The sequence below is a fragment of the Papaver somniferum genome, unplaced genomic scaffold (assembly GCF_003573695.1).
Source record: "Papaver somniferum cultivar HN1 unplaced genomic scaffold, ASM357369v1 unplaced-scaffold_117, whole genome shotgun sequence".
In the NCBI taxonomy this organism is placed as follows: domain Eukaryota; kingdom Viridiplantae; phylum Streptophyta; class Magnoliopsida; order Ranunculales; family Papaveraceae; genus Papaver; species Papaver somniferum.
In genome coordinates this window covers 4,270,127-4,282,786 of record NW_020620714.1, presented here as the reverse complement: position 1 = coordinate 4,282,786, position 12,660 = coordinate 4,270,127, and the positions used below count along the sequence as shown (strand labels likewise).

The window sequence follows — 12,660 nt, the reverse complement described above, 5'->3', positions numbered from 1 at the left end:
AAAATAATATATTGATCAAAGAAGAGGCCTCCACAGGGCAATTATAAGGCAACTTGAAGTCGGCTGCAGGTTGGAAATTATTGAGAGCGGGGGGCAGAGGAAAATCTGGCCTCTAGCACATGATTTTTGTTAAGAGAACTCTTGAGTTAACACCAATTTCGTTGAGTATGACATGTAAATTACTAAGAACCATATAACCGAGAAAAAATAATTTATGGAATCAATGATTTTCTTTGGACTGGTAATCATTGCTGCTACTGGTCCCGTAGAATTCTGTATGTCCGAGCAGAAGCCTTATCAACAATCATTACTATTGTGAATCTGTTTCATATAATGATCCTACACATATTATTCGTTCAAATTACACAATAATGCTCGGCTAAGTGGTGGGCTTTCAGTAGCTGGCAATCTCAACCTGCTTTCAGTAGCTGGCAGTCTTGTATAAGTCATCTATTTTCGGTTAAGAAAGTTTTATAAACGTTTTTTCTTTTTTTTTTTCTTGTTTTTTTTATACGCATCTAAATTTGAACACTCAGACGGAATTGGTGTAACACAAGGGGCATGCTTGTGCTTCACACCGCTGCTATCCGCCCTTATTGAATTATGTTGGAACTTTCTATATAATTCGAAGTTATAATCAGCATTCGTTTTGCAGTTTCCTTATGTGAGAGAGTGAATTAGATGATCAATTATCTCTAAATATACAATTAGGTTTGAAAAATAGTAGAAACTATCATTCAGTCCTAGAAATAATATAATAGAGTTAGTTCGGTCTTTTTGACCTAGTCAACTATCTGTTTGGTCTTTTTTTTTAAATATATATTGTTGTTTGGTCCTAGATATTATTGTTTGGTCCTACGATGAACAATACCCACGCGTGATGACGTCATGGATAATGTAATTGTCAAATGATAGTGGCAGAAACACCCTTTTAATTCAGACCATATATACTCATTATTAAGAGAGAAGAGAATCATTTTCAGATTTATTTTCTCTCTCCTTTGTTGTTTCAGATCTACTTCTCTCTCTTTTTATCTTCGTTTTTCTTTCTGTTACTGTTCAAGATGAAGGATGAAGATTTATTTTTAAAGATGGTTTCGATTTGATTATAGAGATCGATTTGGTTTTTTATTACAAAGATTTTGATTTTTGAATACAGAGATCTTGATTTGATTATAAGAATCGAAGATGAACTCGTGTTGAAGATGATGAAGACGATGACGAAGAAGAAGATGATGATGAAGACGATGATGAACGTTGGAGGTTTTTGTGTTCTTCTTCTCTGCTACTATTGCTGATGTTGAAAATGATGAAGATGATGAAGATTTGAAGAATGAACTCTGTTTTTAAATCTTCTTATTAGGTGTTCATTTGAAAGAATGAACTCTGTTTTTGCTATATGTTAATTTAAAGAATGAACTCTGTTTTTAGATCTTTCTTATTTGGTGTTCATTCAAAAAAATGAACTCTGTTTTTTGTCCATAACAATGAAAGGTTTGTTGTGTATTCATTTGAAAGAATGAACTTTATTTTCATATAGGTTTTATTATGTGTTCATTTGAAAGAATGAACTCTGTTATTAGGTGTTCATTTGAAAAAATGAACTCGGTTTTCATATTAGATTTGGTTTCATTTTATTAGGTGTTCATTCGAAAAAATAAACTCTGCAATTTTTTTTCATAACAATAGAATGTTTGTTGTGTTCATTTAAAAGTATGAACTTTATTTCATATAAGTTTTATTAGGCGTTCAATTGAAAGAAAGAACTCTGATTTTTTTAAATAGAAAGTTTTTGTTATGTACTGTAAACCTAAGATTTCATTAAATGTAATGAAGTTCATAAACTATAATAAAGTGTAGGGTTTTCATGAAACAGAATGAACTCAAATCTACAAAAAGGCTAATAGTTCATCTAACAGACTGAACTGCCACAAAAAAATAAGTTGGAAATTAACACGAAAGGGTATTATTGTCCATTTTATATTTCTAAATAAATATGGACCAAATAGGAAACGTGTTTTCCCGCTGGACCAAACGATAATTTCCCATTTGAAATAAGGGATAACTCGCATTCCCAAACACTACTAAAACCAATCTAAAGTATCTTTAGAACTTTGTCTCTTCTAATTTATACTACTACAAGGACATATTCGATGTTTTGGAAATATTATTGAAAAGGGATAAAAATGGTATTTCCATATTAATTTACAACATCGATAGTGCATCACAGATAGGGGTGACAATTTCGTCTGTAATCCGCGTATTTAACTGGGACCAACCGTATTTTTGCAGATGGATGCCCGGAACGTTCACTAACGGATTGGATGCGGATGAGATTGTAAAAATCCAACTGATTATGGATTGGTTCCGGATGCGACCTTGAAATTTCATTGGGCATCCATATCCATTAGATTAAGGCATCTATATAGTTTTTTAGAAATATATAGATAGTTTAGGAATTCTTAAGATGTTTGTTTGGAATGCTGTTCATGAAACTTTTATATTTATATACATGTGTAGGTTCTATAAGAAATCATCTATGTTGGCTTTATTTCTCCACTATAAATTTTAGCTAAAACAAATCCATTGGATTATCCATACCCAATCTGTTCATCCGTGCATCCATTGGATGTTGGATTGGATGCGGATGCCAAATTCAAAATCCATAATTTATTGGATTGGATGCAGATGAGATAAAAACCGGTCCATATTGGCCCATGCTCACCCCTAATCACTGATGTCACACCGAATGTCGATCCTACTAAGCCTTCCAACGAGTTATGCAAACACTTTACATAGGAGATAAACAAATCCAAAATTTATTTGTTATAAAAGGAAAGCATATTATGGGTGTCATAAAAACCCAAAGATATATTAGGCCTGATAATAATAAGAAGAAATAGATGTGTCTTCGCTTAAGTTCTCCTTTTATAAATATAGGGTAACAACGTGAACTTTTGAAGGACTGGATTTTAGGGTAAAAAATTAGGAAAAAAGTGGTTGGCCATAGTTCCAAGGGCCCGGAATCCGTGAATTCGATCCGGACCAATCGTATTTTTGCGGATGGGTACTCGGACCGTTCTTTAAATGGTTAATTTTTGAAATTCAACCGATTACAAATTCGGCCCTGATAAAATTTTCAAAATCCATTGGACTTCTAGACCCATTAAATTATAAATTTGGTATTTTAAGGAGACATGTGAGGTAGCGTTTAGATATGTTGACTTGTTAGCATATGTTGACTTCTTACAAATTGGGCATAGAGGTGCTGAGAATATTTCTTGCAGAAAGTGAATCACTGAAAATAGCCTAGAGCATAAAGCTTACTCTGTTAGGTATGTTCTCTAAACAAAGAAATTTCTCATACCATATGACTAAATTATCATCCATGACAGTATAACACGTCTTTGTACTGAAGTTGTCCATAAGAGAAACTCCATCATCCTCCTCCACAAGAACTGGTCCATCTGTTAGATCTCTTCTTAAAAAGTCCCACTCCAACTGCTCATTTGCATCAAGATTTTTGCGAAATACGTCATCCTATCTCTTTTTATGAAACGAAGATAGTATATGCCTAAAAATATCATTCCCAAAAAAAGAAAGATGCATAACTAATTATGGAGCCACCACTAAGGATACATAACAATTTATACAATCGTATTTTGGTTCATGCATCCATTAATCTGGTTATGCAACCACTAAAACAATGTATATGCCTCAAAAATAACATTCCAACGAAAAAAGGATGTATAACGCGTTATGCAATCAGCAGTTTTTCGTTTCACAATTTTGATAAAGTAATCCTTTTTTTTTGGTACCCAGAAAAAAAAAATACCCCCGACATTTTAAAATTTGTTAAAGTACCCATGCAGTTATTTTTTCCATCTAGTGTTAGTTAAGACTAGTTTACTTTACGTATTTACCCTTTACTTATTGTCATATTCATTTTCTACATCATTTTTAGGTTCTCGAGTCCGGTTCAGCTGCGTTAGAACGCATTTAGGTTCGTTACATCATTCCCAAAAAGGGTTCATCATTTCAAGTGTTTTGGGGTTTTTTGGTGGTGGAAAATCGACCTTCTACAATATTTTTTAGGTTCGTCGTGCCCAGTTCAGGATCGTGACAACGTTTTCAGGTTCGTCGATCCCGGTTCAGGATCATTGCATCGTTTTCAGGATTGTCTGATCATTTACCCTCTCCTGCAAGAAGATGTAATTCGGGTGTAAATAAGACATTTTATTGGAAAGATAACTGCCACCTAACACTTAATTTGATGGAATTTTCCTTTTGAATAAAACGGAATGCTTTAAAAAAAAACAAGGATACTTTTTTCGTACAACGTGAAAAATTGGGTACTTTATCAAAAGCTTCTTTTCGGTCGGCAATTCTCACTGTTGTAGCGGTGTTCGTAGTTAATCATGAAATTATGTACGGATGTAACACTGCTTTAGCAGCAACATGCTTGGCTACAACAATATATGCATTAGATCACATTTTATATAAACCTATTATCTTTTTATGATTATTGTTATAGGGAAAGCTAATATGGATTTTTGGTCAAATATGACTGACCAAATATTAATTTGGGTGCAAATGAAAAAAACCTCTAATACATGTATAAAGCCACGAACGATACATCAAGCACCTGATGGGTAAGAATTGCTGCTTCTCTATTGAATAGTAACCGGCTTGATCTTCAAACTAAACCAAAAGATCATCTAGCACTGTATTACAGTTACCTTTGCAACCATTATCCAAAACCTCTTACTATGATTAATTAGGGTAGAAGGTGAGTTAACTGTTGAGTTTTAGATTTTTGTCATCACTTGTATGAACAATGGTCTCTGATTTATACTTGTATACCTGCACCTGTGTTCCAAACCTGACGATGTACTGATCTCTCTACTTTACATGAACATTAGCTACCTGCTCGTGTTCCTCCCGTTCAGAATTGAGATTGTTAACCGCATTTAGTTTGAAATCGACAGGACGATGCATGATGAGAATACTGATATTTTAATTTAAACTATCAATTGTATTTACAAACTAACTGTCAAAGTTGTGGAAATAAGTTTTGATTAACCAGAACATATACTTCTTAAACAAAGGGAGACGGACTTCAAAGGTTTTAAAGAAAATCTTACATAAATAAGCAATAAAACTTAACCAGGTGAAGCCGGTAGACGACCAACCATCAGAACAGAAGAATCCACTGATCTGGATTAACATTCCCAAACAGGAATCATCGTCATAACAATCCCCCTCCATCCAGGGATAACAACGAATACACAATGTTAACATGGAGAAATAAAATTTAACAGCGCCATCATAGGAGAACTAACTGTACAAGTCGTCTTCATCGGCGGTACCCGAGGCTGTGAAAGGATCAGCAGCACCTGAGGTAGTGGTCCCTGTTGCTGCTCTTGATGCATCAGAAAAACGGAATTCAGACCCGAAACCCTTGGACTGCTGTATAAATTTGATTGTTTTGAAATAAAAATCAACTCAAAATCTATACAAAACAAATGCAATAAAAAATCTAGACACAGATAAACAGTGTCTGAAATATAGAGAGGATCATTAGGTGAAACAAGAGAGAAAAGCTAAATTAACACATAAAATGTCGTACCAAGAGGAAGACAACGATCAAAGCTAATATTTATGAATGTATCGGTCATGCACTCATGATAGTAAGGAGAGGAGAAGGTGAGTATTCATTACCTACTATGGATAGGGTTTACAATTATTGTGTTTTTAGACTGTAAGTGGTACTTAGGTAAAGTATGGGTGGTATTTATGTAAAACCTTGACAATTTGACAACTTGCTAAGCTACTTTGTGAACGATTTTATGGGCACCACAGTTTTTATTTTTTGGGACCATGATTTGATCAGGCCACCTGCTTTATAGTCATACGGGGTGTCTTAAAAGGGGAGACGACTAGTTTATCCTTTAACTTATAACCCTACCATTTCTTCTTCTTTTTCTATTCTACAATTTTTCTTCTTCTCTTCTTCATCAATTTATGATCATCTAAACCTGATCATATACAAATCTAATCAAAATCATCAAATTAGGTTGAAATGGAAGTTACAGTAGTAAGTTCGGTTAGGAATTTTGTGGAAAAACTTTGTCGAACTAGGCGAACTTGCTGGAAATGAAGAACAGTTCGGCTGTTTCGTAAAAAAAATATTTCCTAACCGAACTTTTTCCGTATACAATAGTTCGGCTAATGTTCATGAAACCGCAGGTAGCCGAACTTAGTTTGAATGGAGTTTTTTGCTTTTAGAGAAAAGTTTGGTTACGTCGCAAAGAAAATTCCTAACCGAACTAGGGTTTGGTAATGTCGCAATTTTTTTTCCTCACCGAACTAGGGTTTGGTAACGTCACAATTTTTTTCCTAACCGAACCAAGGTATGGTAACGTCACAATTTTTTTTCCTAACCGAACTAAGGTTTGGTTACGTCGCAATTTTTTATCCTAACCAAACATTTCTCTGAAAACCTATATATTGATTTAATTTTTTTTTTTTTTTTGATTTAACCTTACACTATTCATTAATTATGTTAACTAATGATTCAACTAATCATCACATTAACTTAATTGAAAAGGGTAATTCTGGCATTAAGATAAATATATGGATAAGGGGTGACTTAGTTTACTTCAAATATCTTTCCCAAAAAAAACAGTGGTCCCCTAAAAAATCAGTGGTGCCAAAAAAATCGTTCTTCTTAGTGATCTAAAATGTGTCCTTCGATTCGATAAAAACAAAAGAAGCCCGACTTCATTTTTACGGGCCCAACATTAAAAAAAGTCTTATTTCTGAAACCTGTTTCGAGGCATACTCATTCATTATACCATCTAGGGTGGGTTTATAAGGGGTGTCTAAAGGTAGTGCAATTACCCATATATCCTTAAACAATTTAAATTACTAGAGTGCCCTTATCCTCAAAAACCTAAAATCAAAAATCAAACTAAACTTTAAACTTAAACATCTTGAACTCCAATTCAATCAAGAAATTGATCAAGCAACGCAAACACAAATCAAAGTGAGTGATGTTGGAGTGCGAAATCCAAATCTCAATTGCTCTTCGATGTATTTTAGAATGTATATGTAACAAACCCATCTTGTTTTTGATTGATTTTATTTTTTTTGATCGATAGAATATAATTTCAGAGATGAAATTTGGGTTTTCAGAAAATCAGTTCGGCTGATCTAGGAGTATCAATTTTGAGCCGAACCTAGTGTATGATTTAGAGAAACACTATGTTCGGCTAATTCGACTTTGCTAGATTTTGTTCGAATTAGCCGAACCTAAATTCGTCAATTACAGAGTGAAGTTCGGCTGATAACTCTTCAGCCGAACATCAGTTTTTTGAAAATATACCTAGGTTCGGCTGATAACTTTTCAGCCGAACCTCCATTTTTTGAAAATATACATAGGTTCGGCTGATAACTACTGTTCATCTGGTCAGTAGATCTGGGTTTTAAAAATTCATTTTTTTTGACAGATTCAACTTATAAAAAGAAATTAAACCTCGTATATAATCTACCTCTGTTTTGAATCACACATTTTGGTCACTTCTAATCACAAAAATATCAAAATTCAAAATTCAAGTTTTTTTTTCACTTCTTCTTCTTCTTCCTCTCAAAAACCCCAACTCTCTCACATAAATTTGATTTTCTACTAATTGACCACTAATAATTTAATTTTTAATCAATCCTTAAAATTCCTAGCTAATCAAATCTAATCATAATCATTAATATTAATTATGTAAGGGTAGTTATGCCATTATAAAAAAAGTGCATAAAGGATGATGTTGTTTTTTATTTAGTGACCTTATTTTAACATTATTTAGTATGCCTCAAAAAACTTCAGTATGCCTACAAATACGTTTCTTATTTCTCCCATACTCCCGATTCAAATCTCATTTCAGTATTTCACTCGGTTAATCTTTCTCTCTCTCTTTTCCGCTCTCTCTCGGTTTTTCTTAGAAATTCAGGTAATATCGATTATCGAAATCGTGATTCTAGTACGATCGGAGTATGCAACTTGATTTTATCTAGGGCTTTTTACAAAAATAGGCCTGTTTTTTTGGTGCTTTTCAAATCTAGGCCACTTTTTTTATTTATTGCTAGACTAGGCAAGTTTTGACCAAAAGTGATTGATGGAAAGTTAGCACCGTTAGGTGTAACTAAAAAGACCTAAAAGTCCTTTGTATCACTGATTTAATGTTATATCGTTGATTTAACTCATGAAAACTGTACACGTGGGCTCGGATATGCCATGTGGATTGCTTACGTCATCGCTGGAATCTGTCGGAGTGTTGTCGCCGGTTACCAGGAAAGTCCACTACCGGTCGACGGTCAAACTTGGTCATTGGTCAAAGTCGACTGGTCAACCAGTGAGTTAAGCCAGCCAAGTCAGGTTGAGTCAGAGAGCTTGTCAGCTAAGTTAGGCCAAGGCCTAACCAGTGCTGCACCTTTCATTCCACCTGAATCAGCTTCATCTGTACTACCACATTAAACATCGCCACACTCATTCTTACAGCCACTGCATTTTCTGTTCAACACCTCCATTTCATAACACTGCACACATTCTTTGCAACCTGAGCTCATTCTCACTGCCTCAAAGCCATAACTGCCATTATTAGCTCAAGCCACCTCATTCACAACAACACCACTAATCCCTTCTTTTCATTGCAGTAGCTTCTTGAACCCATACTTCTCAACATTTCTTCTATCTTGCAGCTACCACTGCCATTTTGTAGCTTCATCTCTTATTCCACCTGCTGATCTTGTAATTCTCAGCTGCACTGCAATTTCATCACATTCCCAAGCAGTACAAGCATTCACAAATCCATTCATCAGTGCCGGTTAACTCCAACTGTATATGCACCCGCAACTTCAGTTGTAGCTCAGACAGCTTCTTCTTGTACCACCAGGGCAGCCAACACCACGCCAAGCACTCAGCTTCACCTCGAGCCACTATCAATCCACTTGAGCACCACCAGATTGCAATCACAACTCCTCTTGTAACAGTTTCAACCATCACTGCCACAACCAATACTTTATAACAACTCCATCCTTCTATGTAATGCATCTACTTAGCTCTATACATTTGCAACAGTTCATACACAACCTTCTGTAGCAGCAACTCCAACTGCCTGCACTTCACTTCTTCCATCTTGTTCTCAGGTTCTAATTAAGCTCAGCATACACCTGTACTGCAACTCCAGACATCTTAACGCACTGTCACAAATTCACCTCCCTTGAGTAACTTGATAACCACCAGGACTGCCACCACCATATCTTCAAATCCACCAGCTCAATCGACTGCCAGAAGCATCAACACCTCAAGAGCACTGCAAACCCATCTTCTTTTGAGCAAATCACAGCACCAAAAATATCAACCACCTTCTTGTGTACCAAACACAACACCTTACTGCTCCAATTCTACTTTTCTGCTCCTCTCTAGGCCAACCAACACTATCCCCTTGCTGCCAAACTCAAATCCCTGCATCTCCTAGCTCAACTGCAACCTCAGGCATCACCTAAAACTTCTCTGAGTTCACCCTTGGCAACATCATCACCACCAATCCTTGGAGCACAACAACCCAAATGCTCTTTTCTCAGCTTCATTGCAACTCAACACATGACCACCACAGCATCCATCACCAGCATCTCAGCTCAGTTCCAACAACAGTGACACCTTTCTCACAATTCATATACCACCAACAAACCATCTGGCACTCAATTGCAGCTGCAACCAAACCATTAACCTCAACTGAAATCACCACCTGCAACTTCAGTTCATGTCACACTGCAATCAGTAGCAGCATCAGATTCCTCTTAATCCACATTAAAAGTATCTTCTCCTTCTTCGATTGACCTAACATTGAATCACACACACAGAACTTCAATTTCTTCCATTCAATCCCAACGGTATCCACTAAATCAACAGTACCAGTTCTTCATTTACTGCTCAGCTTCTCAATCCAAACCCTAACTTCATATTCTGTCAATCCATCTCCAATTCGAACAATCAACACCAGCAGAATCATTCAAAACGAGGACCAAGAACCCAATTTCAGTTCGAATTCAACCCTAGTCTTAAATTATCGAAACCATCACTGCCAAACACCATCAATACTTTCTTCACAAACTGAACCTTAATCTACTTTGCTTCTCAATTTCTATCAAACCCTTTTTCTCGAATTCCCATGTTCAATCAATTTCAAAACCATCATCAATTTCTTCCTACAAATCTTTTCAGTGAAACCCTAATTTAATTCCAAATCCTCTCTTCACTAATTTGAGCAGAAGAAAGAAAACGGAAGGAGAAGAAAACAAAGAAGAAGAAGATAAGAAGAAGAATAATGAATGAGATCGAACACGTGACTGACACACACGTGTGAAGGACATTTCAGTAATCTTACTACATGTATGAGATCTCCATATATGATATTTTGGCGAGATATTGACAAGTCAACGCGATAAAATGACCGAGATGGTTAAAGTGGATGGAATCCGTTTAACTTGCCTAGTTTTGCAAGAAATAAAAAAAATGGCCTACAAATGAAAGTGAGGGTCCAGACCAGGTCTACTTCTGCATATAATCCTTTTATCTATGATTTGAGATCATTGGATTGTTACATTTTGAGTTTGATCTGATACGAGATTGAAGTTTAAATTTGAATGTAGGTTTTTTTTTTGGGTTATTTGTTTGTGCAGGCGTATGCGATCGAATGATATTTTGTTTGGAAGATCAATGAAGTTTTCTTTACGGAATCGTTGATAGTCTTCGTAACTAGGTTTAATTTTCTTAATTCCATTAATTGCTTTATTTAGTTTGAATTTTACAATTAGTATTTATATAATCTTGTCCAGAACTTGAATTTTTGAAATTGAACTTAGGATAAAATGATTTAGTTTCAAATTTTGGGTTTAAGGTTTTAAAATTTTGTTGAGTTGGAAAACTAGGGATGCATTGATCATTAAGGTGACAAATTCCCATACGATTTTAGAGAAAAGGTGAATTTGTGTATAATTTGTATATTGGAATACATTGATAATGAGGTGATTAGTGATTGGAAATTGAATACACAACACGAAGAATTTAGGCATTACATTATCGTATAAAATGTACCAAGAACAGATCTCATTAATTGCTGACCAGTGCCGTTACCAGATACTACAATATTAATAATCTCCCGAAAACCAAGTTACGTTGATAATACTAATTTGATTGTTATTTTAGTATTTCAAATTGAAATTCCTGCTTCAACCTTAAAACTAAGGACCCGGATTACTTGGGAGGGGTTTTATGTTATTTTTGCTGATTGTCAAATGGTTCTTGATCTTCTTACTTTTAGGATGGCATGTTAGGATAAGAAAACTAAGTTACAACATGGGAATAAGGTAGAGTTCTGACCAGTTCCTGAAATGCGCATTTACCACATTACACGGAGTGTATACAGTATTTGACGGTGATATTGAGTGTTGGCTAGATATGTAGCTATGCAGACTAGTCCCATGTGCTTTCACATTGCCACATTTAAAGAATTGAATACCGAATTGCATTTTCATAGAATTATGTACTGATCTTGGTAAGAGATCAGTAGGTGGTAACGATGAACTAAATAAGCAATTGTCATGTAAATATGTAATGGAAGTGCAATCGACGTCGATGTGTCATGATGATATCTACATATGTATGAAAGCTTTATATCCTCATACGTTAAGCCGAAAAGTATACGCAGGACTTATGGAACAATTGGTATCTAAGATAGGGTTTCTCATATTTTTGAGACATCATGTATTCATAATATAATCTGTGTATTTTGTTAGCAGAAACAAAAAGGAGAACTATGTTCTGATGGCCTGGACAGGAGCATCTTATGGACGAAAGCTAGGGAAGATAAAAGCGGGGTCATTCCACATGATGCTACTAGAAAAAGAGCCGAGACTATTGTAAGATAAAAAAAATTATTCATTTACTGACCTGTTGGTGACAAAGGATACCCACTCTTGCTGGTATTTTACTGTCTGGACTTTTTTCTCTCTTAAATTGTAGGACAAGTTGACTGAACATTTGAACTTTGTCAAACTATTCAGAGACTAGCTTGCATAGAAGAACAATTAGCTCTTGTGCTTCAAACACGGGTAAGATAAGCTTCAACGCCTTTACTCTTCATTTTTTACTCATTCTGTTTACATCATTTAGTAGGAGTATCCTGGACTAAATATAATATGCAGGGTGGATCTGGACCAACTTTCCACCGTGCAAGTACAAAATCAAGCTCAAAGAGCGAGAGGATTTTGCGCCTAGAAGCTATACTTGCACAGTAATGCCTACACATGTTGCCAATATGGACAGACCCTCAGGTTGTTTACTTTCCTCTGGGTATCATTTTAGTTTCTTATATCAGTTTTGTTATCTTATAGAGAGTTCTTAGTTGGCATTCCTGTTTTTCTTTCTCTATGGTTTTATATATTATACCCTGATGTTTTCCTTTTTCTTGGTGATTTTGTGACCCATATATGAATATTATATGTCTTCTAGATTAGATATGCCAAAGTTTAATCTTAGTTATGTGTTACTTTGAACCAGACAGTGAATAAGGAGAACAACCAAGTTGGTTTCCAACAGCTGCTTAC

At 35.3% G+C, this 12,660-nt stretch overlaps 1 long non-coding RNA gene across 1 annotated transcript; it reads left to right on the top strand.

The window, feature by feature from the left end:
- Window positions 1-11,862: 11,862 nt before the first annotated feature.
- On the top strand, window positions 11,863-12,377 carry LOC113329918. The gene is made up of 3 exons (XR_003349995.1): window positions 11,863-11,973; window positions 12,077-12,165; window positions 12,259-12,377. It is a non-coding gene; the product is annotated as an uncharacterized LOC113329918 (long non-coding RNA).
- Window positions 12,378-12,660: the final 283 nt, after the last annotated feature.